This window comes from Mastigoproctus giganteus, chromosome 9 (assembly GCF_048544385.1).
Source record: "Mastigoproctus giganteus isolate SK-2022 chromosome 9, ASM4854438v1, whole genome shotgun sequence".
NCBI classification, from domain to species: domain Eukaryota; kingdom Metazoa; phylum Arthropoda; class Arachnida; order Uropygi; family Thelyphonidae; genus Mastigoproctus; species Mastigoproctus giganteus.
The window spans coordinates 196,041,556-196,056,904 of record NC_143583.1 but is presented as its reverse complement, the minus strand read 5'-3'; the positions used below and the strand labels follow the sequence as shown (position 1 = coordinate 196,056,904).

The 15,349-nt window shown below is 37.1% G+C and overlaps 1 protein-coding gene across 1 annotated transcript in view; it reads right to left on the bottom strand.

Moving 5' to 3' along the window:
- LOC150081003 (threonylcarbamoyladenosine tRNA methylthiotransferase) overlaps positions 1 to 15,349 on the bottom strand; it is a 176,502-nt gene that overhangs the window by 64,903 nt on the left and 96,250 nt on the right. The window lies entirely within an intron of this gene.

Below are 15,349 nucleotides of genomic sequence, written 5' to 3'. Positions count from 1 at the left end.
AGTGAATTTGATTATATTAAAGTAGAGTTAATATTTAACATTTAATTTTACACTTCTGAAACTCTTGTACATTTACTCTTGAAAGTAACACTTACTCTTGAAAGCCTGCAAGCTGCCAAACATAGGAGGCATGCATGCCTCCTATGTTTGGCAGCTTGCAGGCTTTCAACTGCCATAAGTAAACACAATATAGTCTTACTAACTTATAAGAGAAAGACCACTGATCACTAAGCAGTCTTTCTCTCATAAACCATAATTTCTTTATAAAGCCATACCAGCTTGTACTATATTACTTTACTATGAGCATATTAAAATTATATCATACTGTACTTTGTATTTTGTTAATATTTATTTTTTCTCATCATTATTTTATTTTTTCAATGGGACATTACCAAAGCATTTTTTTTTTTTTTTTTTTTGTCGATTGCTTCAGTAACTTCATGGCACTAAAGTTCATCATTTACTAGATGTGACCGATGATCCAAGGAATAAAAAAATAACAATAATAAAATAATGTAGTTAATAAAAATAAGTTAATAACAGAAAAATTATCAAAAAGTATATGGATACAAATGATGTGATATAAATGCATTCTCATTTTACCTCTGCTTGAATGTTAACATTTCATGATTAGCTAAATTTTTATTGTCCAAAAACTAGAAAAAAATATCTAAAAAAGCAGAAATCTCCAGGTCTTGAGGTTGCCAGATTTCAGACGTTAAAAATACTAAAATAATTTCTTTCTGTGTATACCTGTATACAGAACAAAGTTATTTTACTATTTAGCTATCATAATTTATGTGAAATCAATACTTATTAGTGTATAACAGTCTTAACACTAGAAAGAAAGGAACTAACCACACCGTTCTATTGATATGAAGAGCATAATTATTGCTGATCTTGTACAGATTGCCAAAAAACTGAATACATATTAAATGAATAAATTATTTTGCATCTGCATTCACACATGAAGAAATTTTGATCGGTATTAGATCACTTTTGATCTAATACTGATCAAAAACTGAATGATGTTTATCATGTTGTTATTGGCATATCAACAACTTAAGCCATATTGCACTAGATCAGTGTTTCCCAAACTCGGGTCTGCAACTGGTCAGATTATTCATTCTATGTATAGCATAAATATATAATTATAAATAAAGTTGTAATTATGTTATAATTTATACATTTATGTAAAAATAAGAATAAAATAGAGTTGTTTTAAACATAAAACTTTGAATTTTCTTTTCAGAAAACGCAGTGCGCGTGCGCGCACACAGAGAGAGAAAGAGAGAGAGAGAAACATACACGCGCACACACACACACACACACACACGCTGGTGTGCAAAACTTAAGGACCAGTCAGGTTTTCATTGGAGTGGCCTAGATATGGGAAAGGCATACCACAGGAACGTCGCGAGGTACAGAAATGATGAAGGATACAACGGAAACAAAGCAGTACAGAGGGACTTGATTCAAAAATGGCAACATAGCACTGGCTGCCATGATACAGATGCATCACTGCCCAAGATGGAACAAAGGGAAGAGGTGGTCCTCAGTAGGAGATATGGCCACCCCTAATGTCGATGCAGGCTTTGCACCACCTGTCCATACTTAGAACAATGTTGTTGATAAGTTCTTGTGGTAGCATCGTCCATTCCTCTGTCAGCGCCATCTTCAGCTGGTGAACATTTTCAGGTGGGTGTGTATGTGCCACTAGGCGTCTTCCCTAGAGCGTCCCATATGTGTTTGATGGGATTTAGATCGATAAAATGGGCAGGCCAATCCATACAAACAATGTCCTCACTTTCCAAAAGCATATCAACAGCTGCAGTGTCATGGGGTGTGGCATTATCATCCATAAACACGAACTCAGGGCCAATGGCACCTTGGAACAGACACACACGGGGAAGGATTACCTCAGTACAGTAGCATGCACTGGTTACAATACCTGTGCACGCTACTGTACTGATGGATGTACACAACTTCAGATACTCGAATTGTGTACGTCCATCCAAGATAATGCCTCCACAGACAAGAACACCTGAACCGCCATATCGATCCCTTTCAGTGATGTTTGCGGGATGATACCATGTGCCAACCTCTCACCAGATTAGCTGACGTCCAGAATCGCTGCTGAGACTGAATCTACTCTCATCAGTAAAGAGTTCCTTACCCCACTGTGCTGCTGTCCAGTCCTTGTGTTCGATGCACCACTGTAAACGATGTCTCCGATTAGCAGGTGTTAAAGGGACACAGTGTACTGGCTGTCGGGCAAACAGCCCACCTTTGTGGAGTTGCCTGGCCACAGTAAACCGTGATATCCTGCATCTGTGCAGCTGGTTTGCAATGGATCCTGCTGTCTGGTGTTGGTCCCTCTTGGCCTGTAGGAGTATATAGCAGTCATCATTGAGCACTGTTTTTCATGGATGACCACCACTGGTCCTGTCGTTCTGAAAACTGACCGCGCATGTCTACGGGCGATACCGAACTTTGCAGCCATACTCCTCGCACTTCAACCTTCTTCGAGCTTCCCAATTATTCAACTTTGGGTAAAATCATCCAGATATTGGGTACTGGCCATTTCGTTGTCTGTAGCACTGTATGAAACCAATCGAGCGTCTGTAACAATCATGCTCACCATTTGGTAATTTGCACAGTTATGTGAACTGCTGCTTTTATCTGTTTATGTGAGTCCTCTCATCATGATTCAAATTTTTGCATGTGCACAAGCTTTCTACTGAACAGCCACAGTTATGCAAATGACCACAGGCTGTTTCTTCGTTTGATTTTGTGGTTGTAACCTTTAAAAACAAGTTTTGCACGCCAGTATATATATATATATATATATATATGAGTTAAGTTAATAATGGTTAGAGTTTTTTTAAAAATAAAATATGATATACTAGCTTATCAGGTAAACCATAAACCATGGTGAGTACCCAACGTGACCTGGAAAAAATCAATCTATGCCATGACATAAGCAATAAAAATATATAAAAATACCATTAAAATGTTAGTTATGGCAATCAGATACATTGCAAGGGACTTTTTCGAGGGCTAACCCTTACAATGTATCAACCATAATTAACGAGCTATCCGTTTCTGTAATGTAATGTTTAATCGTCCTAGATGGCATTAATTGGTTATGTTACTACTTAATATTTATTATAATACTTATATTTATTATAACATTTAATATTTGCTTTTTTATACTTGGAAATACAAAGGGGATTACCTGAGTTGTGACTCGTCTACCAGGAATTTTCCTACATAGCTATACATCCGTTAACACTTCTTAGTATTAAATACTGTCTGTAATGGTGGCCTCTCAGACAGCCTTTTCCCTGTTTGGGTCCTCTGACGTTTACTGGAGAATTTTATATGTATGCGCACAACTTATATTTATACGATCATGAGTTTCTACACAAATAAGAATAACATAATGCTACGTCGGTCGCGTAGAATAAATTGTACCGCGGATATCACTGAGGCTCTGGGTGATCCGACAAGTTCTTCTACTAGCCATTCAGCATCTAATGCTGCTGTCCAATTGAATCTATTCAGTGCCAATGCTGAGGCTCCTACTAACATAGCATGCCATACTAATGATCTTACCGAGATAGCAAATAATAATGTAGCACTTACCGATATTGCCTGCGATGCTCCTGATACTACAGACGTAGTAACTTGCAATAAACATAATAGCAGCTATCTAAAATTTAATAGTTGTAACAATACACTTTGTCAGACCTGTCCTAACATGAGCAAGTATCATATTACTAATAACATCGGCGCTCCAGTTTTTTGCCATGCCAGTGGGGTGGTGTACCTCATTAATTGCAACTTATGTGAAGCTAAATACATAGGACAAACCGGAGGGGAGCTACACATTAGGATTAACGTGCATAGATCCCACATTAAAAACTTCGTTAATATTAAAGACATCGAACTACAGCACTTTCAACTACACAGCTTTAGCAATACTTCTATTACTATATTAGCTATTGAAAGTAACCACAATGCCAGGCTAGAATCCGAAAATATCAATATATTAAAATATAAAACACTGTATCCTTATGGTCTTAATAATAAATTTAATGGAAATTGCTACACTAGCAATACTATGAACGATACTTGTATATATAGCCTGTTTCAAATAGTGAAAAGACCCAAATCTAACAGATTAACCAAAACATACAATAAAAAAGCCCGCACACCAAATATAACTGACGATTTCAATGACATGTTAATGCATTGGGACAAACCAATTATACATGTCAAACAGATTCATGATTTTATATTCGGGTTGAAACATAGTAAAATCCGTGCCCTTGACACCATCAACTCCAACTATAGACATAACAACTTACACCTTAACCTCCTGATTAAAGACATAAGTAAATTTATTTTTAGTAATAAAAAAACGAAAGTTACTTATGAATATATAAACATTAAATTCAGCCACGCATTATTCGATTACGTCTGCCTAGATAAAACCATTAACGTATATATAAGTGAATTACCTATTACCAATACACTGTTACGTACTAGATTCAGCTATAATAAACCGTTTGGACTATTTGTCTGTAACTATAAAAAAGCAGCTACTAACCTCGTCAATAGTAATATTGAGGCGGATTGCTATTGCCATTTACCGCAATATCAGACATATGTGGACGCACACCATAAACACATTATCACTGGAGATTTGAATATTATAGACTATCCTGAGCTACGTGAGATTCTATCATTTGGTTTTAAATTTCGACCAAATACTGATATTAATACCTATGCCATCTTTAAACAACTACATTCAGATATAATGAAGTTCTGCCTAAAGTTATCCTACAAATATAACACATCATTGGAAGCCTTCCACAAGTGGCTTACACTCACCTTTCAGGCCATCAAGAAACAAATAAAGTCCGCAAGCAGGAAACTACCACCTACTAAGATTTTTAATATAGATGCAATTAAGCGTAAGCTTAAAATGATACAAGATAAGTTTATTATTACCACTATTGATAAAGCCTCTAATAACTACAGCATCATATGTAAAAAATTTTACACTACAGCATTACTAAATGAACTTAACAACAGTAGCACATACAAAATAGTAACGGATAAACGTAACGCTATTACTAAGAAAATACGTGCATGGCATAAAAAATTAAAACTTACCAACCATACAACTACATACCCATACATATACTGTATACCTAAGTTTCATAAAAATCCGACAGGTTTTAGATTTATAACTTCGTGTAGGGATAGCTACGCTAAGATTCCGCATCGCAAACTAGTTAATTTACTTCAAATTATTTTTGATAGCATAGGTCATTCAAATATTATTCTCAATAATAGACCGGTATTGAATTACATCAATAGCAACACAGGCATCCATACGATAGAACATATCAATACGTTCGACTTTAATAACTTGTTTACTAGCATCCCACATAACAGCCTAAAAACTGTGTTCAGCCATTATTATGATAAATACAAAAATATCTTACCCTGTGAGAAACACTACTGGGATGACCTTTTCAACCTTTGCATCTTCAATAACTATATATTTAATGGCAGTAATCTTTATAGGCAACATACAGGGATACCGATGGGTGCATGTAGCTCATGCATTGTGGCAAATTTATACCTACACCACTTCGAATATAATTTTAAACAAAATATGGTTCTATACAGATATATTGACGATTTGATAGTTTTTAATATGCCTGACTTCCATATGGAAGCAATCAAATATTATCCGCCTGAATTAACATTAGAACGCACCAACACTAATAATTCCAAATCTGCTACCTTCCTTGACATGGATATAAGGATAGATAACAATTCTGTACACACTAAACTGTATGATAAACGCAAAAATTTTCATTTTAATACTATTGACCTCACTAACTGGAACTCGAATATCTCAAAAAGGATACATCGCAATACCCTAATCGCGCAAAGCATCAGAAGAATACATATATGTAACCAGACAGATTATATAATAGATACACTCATTGAATTCAGATCCAAGCTTTTAGAAAATTACTTCCCACACCACATAATTACTAGATATATGTATAGAGCTTTATTGATAGCTAACAACAAGGGGAACTATAATCTTAACGCACAGAATATTATAGATAAAGTCCTAAACAGGCGCTAATATAACATAGCCGTTGTAATAAAATAATATAAAAAATTTTCGTAGGTGTTGCTTTGGCTTAGATAAATTTCGTTGGATATGTAATTATGTAAATAGTAGGCACTGCCCATGGAGTAAGTTACATATAGCTTACTCGCATTAAAAACCTGTACCTATATTTGCTCCATGGGTAGGAACTTATTCTGTAAACTTCTATTATTACTTCGAGATATACTTATTTGACGGCTTTTCTATGTGTAATACTATACAGTATATTAAATAACAGCAGAGGGCGCTGTATGTAATTATACTTATTTTATCACTTAACTTTACTATTACATTTCCTAGGGGGGGCTGCGATCGGTAGTTATATATGCTACACGCGCCAATACATGTGGTTTTCTAGTACCTTGGCCATACGGTGGTAAGCATGCTAATTTTAATCTTAAATCATTCTAACCAGGATACCTTACTATAAGGTACATCCTATGTTAATTATTTTGCTTTTTCTTTGCTGTTTTACTTTCACTTTCTTATCCCTATTTTTTCATACCTCATGAACTATTAGAGTATTCGAGGGGGATTGAGGTACTATATCTATTCTTATACCTTTGTTCCGTTCGCCTTAGTTAGCTATAGCTCACACTGTTACTATTTTTATTAATTTGATGAGACTACCGTGGCAGCATTTACTATCAACTACGCACATATGCCTAACAATAATTATAGCTCTTTCTATAATTTTAATTTAACTTAATATTTTGGCTATCCGTCGGGCTAACAGTCATCTTGCCAGTTAACTGCTAAATTTGGATTTATTACTACTATTTGGCTCTAAATTACTACTAATTTTATATTTATACCATTGGCTCTAACTTAATACTATTTTACGTATATTAGGACATAGTTATGCTGGACGATGACTACAGAAACGGATAGCTCGTTAATTATGGTTGATACATTGTAAGGGTTAGCCCTCGAAAAAGTCCCTTGCAATGTATCTGATTGCCATAACTAACATTTTAATGGTATTTTTATATATTTTTATTGCTTATGTCATGGCATAGATTGATTTTTTCCAGGTCACGTTGGGTACTCACCATGGTTTATGGTTTACCTGATAAGCTAGTATATCATATTTTATTTTTAAAAAAACTCTAACCATTATTAACTTAACTCATATTCATACAGACCGATGTAATGTTTAATCGTCCTAGATGGCATTAATTGGTTATGTTACTACTTAATATTTATTATAATACTTATATTTATTATAACATTTAATATTTGCTTTTTTATACTTGGATATATATATATATATATATATATATATATATAGGGGTCCAGAAACTTTTTTTTTTTTTTAAGGGGTCCAGAAACTGGTTTTGATTTTTGAAGGGGTCCGTAGATCTCAGTAGTTTGGGAACCACTGCACTAGATAATTATCATAAAAAACACAAAATTATGTAGCAGATTTTCAAAAAGTTTCCATTTATCTACATTTCTTGGAATTTCTTCGGGAATTTGGGTATGCTGATTCCAAATATGATCTTTCTTAATTTCTACATATGAAAGAAAAGTAAAATATACAATAGTGTTAAATCAGATTTATTAACAATGTTTTAATTCTGTACATAGAATATTAACCTTTGATATAAGTAAAAAGGAAGGTTAAAAAAAAAATTCACTAATTAAATAGCAGTTGAGAGTAAGAGCTTCAATGGTATTCTGCAAATTTTTCCATAATTTTCAATTAATTTGTCAACTAGTCCTTTGTAATTTTCACTCAATGTCAAAAAAATCCTTTCATTGCCATGCATTTTACTCAGCATCAGTCATTTTGTCTCCCAGTTATTGGCAACCCAACATCTACTTTACTTGTGGTTTGGTTTGATTTTTAGTGGTGCATTAGTAGCTAAGGCTATAATGGCCCTTGAGGCTGTCACAGATATTCTCTTAGGTATGACAAGCCAGATTTACTACCTGGGAGTCTAAAACGGTGATGGAACTGATATTCATGTGATACTTGAGTCAAGTGGACTGAATTTTGGCAAAGTCTGAGCTTTCTGAAAAAACCAAAACCTCTGCTTGCACTTTCACCATCGCAAGACTATTTGTAACCCTGGTTATAACCCCCTACCGTATGGCACCTAGTATGCTGCAGGTGACCACCCAGGTGTGAACCAATGTAAGCAGGAGTGGATGGTGATGTGGCATTCACACAACACAAAGGAATGCCACCCCACTGTATTACCAGGTAGGTGACTCTCAATCAACTGGTGCAAAACCATCACTTTGCTTACTGAAAGCCTAAAGTGGTGAAACCCATCTTCAACAACCCCCATGAAAAACATGTGGGTTGTTGAAGATGGGTTTGCTCCAGCAACCCCCATGTCTTCTATCATGGAGTATGACTGATGTCTTTTTGAGGTTACGATGGTATCGTGGCAAGATCCAATCTTCCTTACATTTTGAAGGTATCGAGGGTACAGCTCTAAAATTTTGTTTGCAGGCTTACCGCTAGATAGTCCACCAGACTGAACCGCTAGATAGTCCACCAGACTGAACTCTAGAAGGCATTCAGATCAAATAGTGTATAATATCACTGCCAGATAGTGACTGGAGGGAGACCAAGTAGTGTGTATAGGCAGGGGCAATGCCAAGGAGCTAGGTATATTCTTGCTGTGTGCATTCCATATCCAAAAATTTCATTACATCAAACAACACGTTCTTCCAACTTTTCTTCTTTCACTCTAGATGTTACTTTTCTCCTAAACAGCTACTCACTCAAGTCTGCCCTACTACAGAATATTATTCCCACATCTGGGGCAGTGTCCTCAACCTCTCACAGGCTTCAAGCTCCAGTCAAAGAGGGCAGTTAGGTTAATTAATAACCCATCTCTTACAAAGTTTCTCCACCCTCTATCTCACAGACAATGTTTATGCATCATGCCTTTTCTACAGATACTTCCATAGGCAACATTCTGAATTGGTCTATACAGTCAGTCCTCATATAACACGTGTTTACACTACACAAATTCGATCATACACGATTTATAAATAGGGGAACGATATCTTATATAACACGAACCAAATTCACTTATGCACGATTCGCCTTTGTGTTTACAAGAAATGGCAGTTGAACGCGGAATCACCCCAACTGAACGCTTCACGATAGGAACGAAGAGAAGATTCTGAAAATGTATTTATGTGTCTTATGTTAGTGAAGGGGAAACACATTTCACCATAATAACGTAAAAACCAACACAATTCCAGCTATCGGTATAATCGCAAATGCAATTAGATCGAGTTTACTACCAGTTTATAACAGATTCCACTAGCAGAACCGCAAATGGAAATTGTTTTTATTGTTTTATGGTAGTAACCCCTAGAAATGTACTTTAGTAAAAAGTGAGGTGTTAATAGTGTATTTCTGCCTTTATGGTGTTGTTTATTCAGTTGCTACACGCACGCAGCTTTGTTTATGTGTATCAAACGTGCCTCCTCGTTTTGTAATTGGGCTTTATTCCCTAAAAATGAGTAAAATACTTAAAAGGTGTGAAAAGGAAGCATCCTGGTGAAGACACTGCAGATTCAGAGAGAAAAAGAAAAGCAATATCGATAAACAGAGGCGGACTGGATCAAAAATTCTTACTCGGGAAAATTTATAGTGGCCTCATACTATGGTTTATGGCCAAAATCACACCGGCCTCCGGCCCACCGGGGTTTCCCTGGTAAGGCTTATGGCCAGTCCGCCTCTGTCGATAGAGAAAAAATATGAAATTGTGAAACGCTTTGAGCAAAATGAAAGACCATGTGATATTGCACATGCTACAGACCTAAATGAGGCAATGCCGAGAATTACAAAGAATGCAGAGAAAATAAAAAAACTTTCATAGCAGGAACAACTCAAAGTGTAATTAATTAAAATCCATTAGATCAACACACAAAGAATTGGAAGAGATGGAATGGCTGTCATCTGTTTGGATAGAAAATCGATCAAAAAATAAGTTTGCTTACGATAGAAGCAAAAGCATTAGCAATATTTTATTACATAATAAAATACGTAAGTATTTTATTACCATTATTTATTGTGTTTGGTAATGTTTTTTTTACAAATATGTTTTCAATCTTGGGTGGCCAGCACCTAACCCTATTTTTCCCATAATATACTGCACGATTTTGCATTTCACGAGGGTTTCTAGTACCAGAAATTTTGTTTCAAGTGCTACTGGGATTATGTTTTGTTTGAGCTTTAATTCTGACTCAGGGTGAAAGTTCCACTTCTGACAAAAGTGGATACAAACAGTCTTTTGGGATGAGAGCCTGACCTAATTAGCCACTGTCCAAGAGTTGAGACAGTCAATGGTATGCTACAATTGCCTTTCAATGACTCTCATATTGCATGACGGTGAAAATATGTTACAGTCATCGACAAAGAGGACATTGTTTACAGTTAGAGAAAGTTGTTCAATAACAGAATTAACTTTGATAGCAAAAAAGCATAACACTTAGAAACGATCCTTGAGGCACTTCCTTTTACTGGCAAAACGGCCAAGAGAGAGAGAGAGAAAAAAAGAGTGGATTCTACATAAACTTGGAATGACTGGTTTGAAAGGATTGTTTTGTTTTTATTTTAGTTAGTTGTTGGCACAACTGCTTCTGTGATCATAATGCACCTCCCAAGGTTTTTCCAGTACTCTGATCCAAGCCCAAGGCAGGATTCGAACCTGCGACCTTTGGGTTGCCAGGCAGGCACTTGACCCACTCGGCTAGGGTTTGAAAGGAAGTTTTTAATAAAGAATGCAATGTGTCCACTAAGATCAAAGTTATGTCTTTTAAAATTTTTAATCTCCAAGCCATGTCATACACTTTTCCTATGTCAAAGAAAACCAACTGGTGCTCACATTTCAGCATCACAAATAGACGTCTCTAGTCAGATTAAATGGTCAAGGGTTAACCTGTTCCTTCAGAAGACACACTGTCCTGGAAAGAAGGTTGCTAACTTCTAAATACCACATAAGGTGAGCACAGGCCATTCTTTCCGGGATCTTGTAAGAGCAGCTGGTCAGAGCAATAGGATGATAATTGTTCAGTATTTTTGGATCCTTTTCTGCTTTCAAAAAGGTAAGGACAATTGCATTGTGCCAAGAGGCTTGAAATTCCTATTTGAGAGAGATTCCGTTACAGAGACAGAGCAAGAGATCCATAAATTCTGATAAAAGATGTTTAATGATCTCATCATATGGTCCAACAAGCACTTGCCTTAACAAAAGAGCTGTTTACAGTTCCCACTAATTCCAATGACTGTTTTTCAAATTTTTTTTTAAGGACTAGAAACTCTGGGGGGGGCAGATGTTTCAACAGACATTTTAGCAACTATCTTCCCCCCCCCCCCACACACACACTCAAGTGTTCAGAATTGTAATTAGGCTGGCAGCCCAACTGATGAAAGATGTGAAACAGATACAAGATTCTTTTGACTCGGATGTAATGTGCTTTCGCATGTGCACATTCAAATGTTATTAGGTTTTCTGTGGTAGAATATCATTGAAATATCCCCACACACCTTATTTTATTTATTTATTTATTTTTTTTTTTTGTGCTTTCTTGCTGCTGTTCATTCTGCATTCCACATGGCTTGGGAAATGATGGAAACTGTGTGGATGTCTTTGGAACTGTAGCTGCTGTTGCTTGGACAATAATTTCTGTAATGTGCTTAACTGCATCATTTGCTTTTGGCTGACTGTGGTGGTATTAAACATTGCATGATGTTTGAAGGAATTCCAGTTAGCCTGATAAAACTTCCACTGTGGTATCTATGATGGTGGATATGGTCTCCCATTGCAAAGGGTGAACATCACAGAGAATGATCACTACTGTAAAGGTTTTCTTTAACTTCCCATGTACAAAAAGCAAGGAGAGAAAAAGAGCAAATAGAGATCAATAGCAGTAAATTTTAACATGAATTACTGTCACTGTGTTGATAGGGATAACTTAAAAAGGGTAATTGGGATAACTTAAAAAGGGGCATGGTTACCCACAAGGTTGGCAACTCTGCCATGGAAAGGGCCATCCCTGATTCTATCCTTCCAGATAATTGAACAATTATGCATTTGGCCCTCATTTACCTTTAAATATGGCTCCTGTAGGCAAAAGTAATTTGGTTCATGCTTATACAGAATAGTCTTGGTGTCGTCAATATTTCTACAGAATCCATAGCATGCTTATACAGAATAGTCTTGGTGTCGTCAATATTAGCATTAGCATTAGTAGAGGCATATGATGCAAGAAAGCAAGCTTATTCAGCATCAGCCAAAAAAAAAAAAAAAAAACCCCACTCCCATTTCACCCCTCTGTTCGTTCGAAATACCTGTCCAGTTGAGCTTTCTACAGAATCCATAGCAATTCCACTCTAAGAATTCCTCAGGGCTGAGGGCTTTGTATTCTCAGACTTGGGTCTATCCAATTTTGGGGAAGTATGGATGTTATCTGGTATCCATTTCTTCCTCAGCAAAAATTTCAAGAGTGAGTTTTCTGCCACCTCCACTTGTACATCCATTTGTTCTTGCGGGTAAGATGGGCTGGGCTGGTTTCAATTGTTTTTGCTTACCGTTCAGTTTCGTTGAGCTGCAGCAGCAGGTGGTACTGATATAGTTGTGACAACTGATTCACTCTTTTAAGCTGGTTTTGATTAACTCAATAAATGGCAGGCAAGAAGAGTGAATAACTCTGATGTTTGTATGATCGTCTTAAGTTGGTGTCCCAATGGCACACTTCCCAGAAACCTTCTGGGCATATAAAGGCTTGCTGCTATTTATAGGTTAAATGCATTTTCTGGCCTCTTGATATGAAATGTTCAGTCCTGTTTAAGTGTTTGAATTTCTTTCTCTTCCTTGCACCACTGGCATATTTGAGAATACAAATCAGGGGTAAAGGGAAGGGTTTTTGCTTTCGTAAAGGTGACTACGATGGTTAAGACAGTATTTAAATTCTATACAGTGGGACCAACTGATGATCTTGTCAACAGCAAATTCAAAATGGGAAGCATTCAAAGAACTTATCTTGGAAGCTACTAGGCTTTACATACCAACTCAGAAATATTGTTCAAGGTTTAGAAAAAATTGGATGTCAGAGGAACTAATGAGACATATGGCAGAGAAGAAAAATACATGGGATACATATAAATTAACAGGTGACACAGAAGCCTATAATAGATATAAGTTGGTCAGTAACCAAGTTACAAAGGAGGTTAGGCAGGCAAAGGTAGATTACGAGAAATCTTTGGCAAAGGATGCAAAGAAAAACAGCAAAGAGTTCTTTACTTATGTAAATTCTAGAAGGAAGGGGATGAATCAGATTGGTCCACTTGATATCGATGGTTCAACTGTTCATGATCCTGCTCAGATAGCTAACAAACTAAATGAATATTTTGCATCGACATTCACACATGAGGAGTTATTCAGCAAGGCAAATGCCAGAGGTGTATTCAACTCTGCAGTAATCTAGATAATCTTGTGATAACTGAGAGTAAAGTGGAGGAGAAATGGTTGAAGATAAACACAACAAAGGCACCTAGGGCGGATGGGATCTATCCAGTTATATTAAAGGAGGTAGCAAAGGAAGTAAGCAAACCCTTAGCCATAATTATGAGAGCTACCTTGGACTCAGGGGAGGTACCCACAGACTGGAGATATGCAAATGTAACCCCAATTCACAAAGGAGGATCAAAGGCTGACACAAGTAATTATAGACCTGTGAGTTTAACTTCTGTTCCAGGAAAATTAATGGAGTCACTGGTTAAAGAAGCACTGCAGGGTCATCTAGACAAGACTTCAGTTATAGCTCGGACACAGCATGGTTTTGTTAAGGGAGGTTGTCTCAGACATTCTCTCAGATATGTCAGACAAGCTGTACTTGCTACCTGGGAGTCTAAAACGCTGATCGAACTGATATTCGGGTGACACTCAAATCAAGTGGACCCAATTTCGGCAAAGTCCGGACGGTCTGTGACAGCCAAATCCTATGCTTGCACCTTCATGATGGTAGGACTCTTAGTAATCCTGGGTATAACCTTCATGCACAAGTACATGGTGGGTGACCACCCAGGTGTGAACCAACATAAGCAGGGGTAGAGGTGTGGCACCCACACCACATGGAGGAACGCCGCCCCTCTATGTTACCAGGCAGTACTAGGTGGTAGATGACTCTCATCAACTGGTGAAATACCACCACTTTGCTTATTGGAGGCTTGAAGTGGTGGAACCCACGTTTAGTCTCTAGAGCTAAGTTCCGGTCAACCCTTCCCTATCACTTCCATGATGCAGTATGATTGATGACTTTTGAGGTTATGATGAACGTCGTGGCGAGATCCAATATTCCTTACATTTCGAGGGTACAGCTCTAAAACTGTTCGCAGGCCGGCCGCTAGTTAGTACACCGAACATATTGGTAACTCTCTAGGAGGCTTCCAGATCAGCTAGTGTATAATCTTGCTACCTCTACTCTGCCAGATAGTGACTGGAGGGGTCCAAGTAGTGCGTATGCAGGGAGCATTGTCGAGGCCACGTTATGTCAAGGATGTGGGTATATTCTTACCACGTGTGCGGCATATCCAAAAATTTCATTACTTCATAGAGCATGTCCCACCCACTTTTTCTTACTATTGAATACATCATGAATTGTCAAACTAACAGAGCAAGCTTATCTGCGGAAAGATCTAAACCTCCCAAGCACTTCCTAATTCATTTCACAAATGAATTCGTGGTCTCAATTCTAATCTCAACGATGTCCATTTCCACTTGCAGTCTGCCAAACCCCATGTACTTTTTCTGACAGAATCTCAGTTATCGGTTGATTCAACTACTGCTCATCTGAGATGCCCAAATTATTCGCTGTATGATTCCTTTCCCCTCAAAGGTGGTACTTGTGCATATGTCCGTTCTGATATTCCCTGTCAGAGACTTGGCAATTTGGAATCTACTCTCTTTCATCTTCTCTGGCTTAAAATCTCTCTACCTTATTGTGTCAAATTCATCTGTTGTCTCTACTGTTCTCCCAACTCCACTAATCACTTGGAGCTCTTTGACCTCGTCTCTTTACAACTTGACTTTCTCCACTCCAACTTTCCTAACAGTGAGGTAATTTTCCTAGGTGATTTTAAGGTTCACAACTCCAGCTGGCTTCTGTTTT